The sequence below is a fragment of the Cupressus sempervirens genome, chromosome 4, assembly GCF_028749045.1.
Source record: "Cupressus sempervirens isolate cs-2001-9-10 chromosome 4, ASM2874904v1, whole genome shotgun sequence".
NCBI lineage: Eukaryota > Viridiplantae > Streptophyta > Pinopsida > Cupressales > Cupressaceae > Cupressus > Cupressus sempervirens.
In genome coordinates, this window is record NC_143121.1 from 434,746,241 (window position 1) to 434,749,742 (window position 3,502).

At 33.1% G+C, this 3,502-nt stretch overlaps 1 pseudogene; it reads left to right on the forward strand.

Moving 5' to 3' along the window:
• Nucleotides 1-324: 324 nt before the first annotated feature.
• Nucleotides 325-2,449, forward strand: LOC149561879 (DEAD-box ATP-dependent RNA helicase 15-like; annotated as a pseudogene).
• The last annotated feature ends 1,053 nt before the right edge of the window (nt 2,450-3,502 follow it).

Genomic DNA, 3,502 nt, shown 5'->3' on the forward strand with positions numbered 1-3,502 from the left:
AAAATTCGTATCTTTCCCATGAAAGGAATTGACATCTAAATTCAATCCCAAAATGATAGTGAGATATATCAAAATGCTATTTGTTTGACTGAAGATGATGTAGTTATCATGGTGCTCATTGATTGACTGCTGAGTACTTATAATTTTTGTTGAAATAGTCTCTTTAATAACTTCATGTAAATATTATATAGGTAATTTACTTTCACTATGCCTCTAAAGTTGGAGCATAATCATGGCTATCTTTAACTATTCCAAAATCAGCCCAATTGTGAATGTCCTAACTGAGATATCACTTTATTTTGTTTGATTCTATCAGCACAACATAAATGCATTCCCTAGGCCATCCTAGGGATGGATGTTATTTTCCAAGCTAATTCTAGAATGGGAAAGACCCTAGCTTCTATTCTTTCGACACTGCAACAGATTGAACTTATTCTTGGGCAAGTTGTAGCTCTTGTCTTGTGTCATACTCGAGAATTGGCATATAAGGTATTTTAATTTATGGACTGATATAGTTGAATTTTTCTTTGATAAAAAGGATTTTGTGGTTACTTTATACTTAGTTATTTCCATTAATAATGGTTTCTTATCAATTCTATTTTATAATGCAGATATGCCACGAATTTGAGAGATTTATCACTTATTTAATAGACTTGAAGGTGGTTGTATTCTATGGAGGGGTAAACATTAAAGTCCATAAAGCATTGCTAAAAAATGAGTGTCCACACACAATGGTGGGTACTCTTGGAAGGATATTTGCTCTAGCAATAGAAAAATATTTGAGTCTAAAAAATGTCAGACATTTTATCCTTGACGAGTGTGATAGAATGTTGGAATCACTGGGTATGTCAGTAGATATCTTTTTAAATAGATTTTGATTACATAGTCTGTTTAGTATGGTTTTTTATTTTTTTAATGTTTTAGACATGAAAAGAGATTTCTAGGAGATTTTCTAGATGACTCCTCATGATAAGCAAGTTTTGATGTTCTCTACCACTCTGAGCAAGGAGATTCGACCCATCTACAAGAGATTCATGCAAGATGTAATGTCTTATGTATAAGTTGACCTATTTAATCCTACATTATATATTACTTTAATGATTGGAGATGCTAGTTAGTTCATTTAAATTGGCTTTATTCAGGTGGAATACTAGTTATGCTTATTTCTATAGTATTGATCTTAAGATGTTTATTTAACCCTTACAAAGGAGATTCATGTTTTAGCCATAAGTTTATAGCGCACATTTGCAAAGGTGATTCATGTTTCCTTGAAGTTTTGTATTTCTTAGCCAAGCCCTTGTTTTCCTCTACTTTCTCATCAGTGGTCATCAATACTAGACTGCCATAGCTTTATTGTAATTCCAAAGTTGGGATTGCATGTTACCTAAATCTTTTTCTTTGCATTTGCAAGAATAGAGCTACCTTAGAGGTAGTACAGAGCTATATTTTCTATGTTGGCCTTCGTTGTACATGGTGGAGACATGGGTTACATGTGGCCTCTATTACTAGTTTTGTAACAACAATACAAATAATTAATTCAATGATATAGTGAAGTATTAAATTCAAAATTTAGGGATGATATATTGGACCACAAAGCTACTAGTTGAACCTTTTTAGTACTTTTCATTCAACATGTGCTCCTTGGATCAATAAGGGGATTGTTGTGGCACTATTGGCTGTTGATGGTGATCACACCACCTAATGTTACACACATTTGTTTTCATTTATAGCCTGTGGAGATATACATTGACGATGAGGCAAAATTGACACTTCATGGTTTAGTTTAGGTATTGAATTTATTTGAGTTTAATAATGTCTGATAAAATAGTAAACCATTCTCTCTTTTGTTGTGTCTGGTATTTATGTCTTGAGATCCTTCTAGCACTACATCAAATTGAGTGAGCTAGAGAAGAACTGGAAGTTGAATGATCTGCTTGATGCACTAGATTTTAATCAAGTTGTGATATTTGTCAAGAATGTTAACAAAGCTATAGAGCTGAATAATCTTCATGTGGAGTGCAACTTTCCATCAATCTGCATTCATTTTGGAATGCCACAAGAAGAAAGGTATGTTTGATGTTGTTTTTCTTTTTGAATCTACCACGGTACTTAATGTAACAATTCCCTTTTCCCTTTAATCTAGCATATGCAATTGAATTTAATTTGTATAATTTTTTCGTCTCACATTGCTAGCTGCTTCATTCATAAATAAAGCTTTTTGCAATTGTCATATACACATTATTTATGACAATATTTGGGATAAGAAGGATTGTGCTTTTTTTAATTCCTGATGGTTCATGAAAATTTCTCTTAAGCATTTGATTTAAATATGTTTAACAAATACTAATGTGTTTCTTGTGATAGTTTTAGAAATAAAATTTTAATATGTGATTTTTCATGTAGATTAACTCGGTACAAAGGTTTCAAGGAAGGTCATAAGGTAAAATGAAGAACTTTGACTGCTAGAGGCCAATGGTTCTATGGCATTGGTATTGTGTAGGAGCTTTGATATATAGTTGGTGTTAAATTAGAAGTAGTTGGACCTCCTATCAATGATTCCTTGAGGTTCTCCAATTTCCTGGCCATGTCTCTCATTGAAGGTCATTCTCTTGTTGATTCACTACTACAAAGAAAACCAACATTAATGAAAGAAATAAGACATCTACTGTCTTCCATTTTTCATTCACATCTATCAATAGCCCAACATCAACAATATCTTCCACTCTCTCTAGAAATGTTGTTGCTACCCACTTTCGCAAGTTCATATCTCCCACAAACATCTCATCGCTTGCCCTCTTCTTTGTAACCATCTCTAATATTAAGATTCCAAAACTATACACATCTCCATTCACAAAAAAATTCCCACCTATCCCATACTTTGCAAACCAATTTATTCATGAGAATCTATTAAGGAAAATGACAATGCCAATATAAAAGATACTCAAGAAAAAAATTACCTAGAGCAATATAGCCTATAGATCCTCGAAGTGCAAATGTTGTTGTACTCAGTGAATCTATAGGGTTTGTAGCAATTAAACATGATATACCAAAATCATTCACAAGGGCTATCATGTCAGCATCTAGGAGCACATTACTCGGTTTCAAATTACAGTGAACAAGTTGTAGAGGAAAATCATAATGAAAATATTTCGTGTCATGTGCTACATCTGTGGTAATTCTCAAACATTCACTCAATCCCAATTGACAAGAGTTTTGATGATCTATTTCAGGGTACAAACACTTTTCTAAGTTTCCATTAGATGCATATTGAAGAACCAAACCTTTCAAGCCAGGGAAGTAAAATGCACTTATGATTTTGATGAGGTTATGGTGTCGAATCCTCCCTAACACCTTGCATTCTCTGGTAAAGCTCTTATTAGCTTCTTCATGCTACAAATTTAGTGTCTTGGGGGCCACTTCTTGAGATTTAGGACCTAGTCATCTCAAATTTTAGTAAGCTCTTTGTCCATTCATTGGCATTATTTCAGAGTTTATCTTTAAA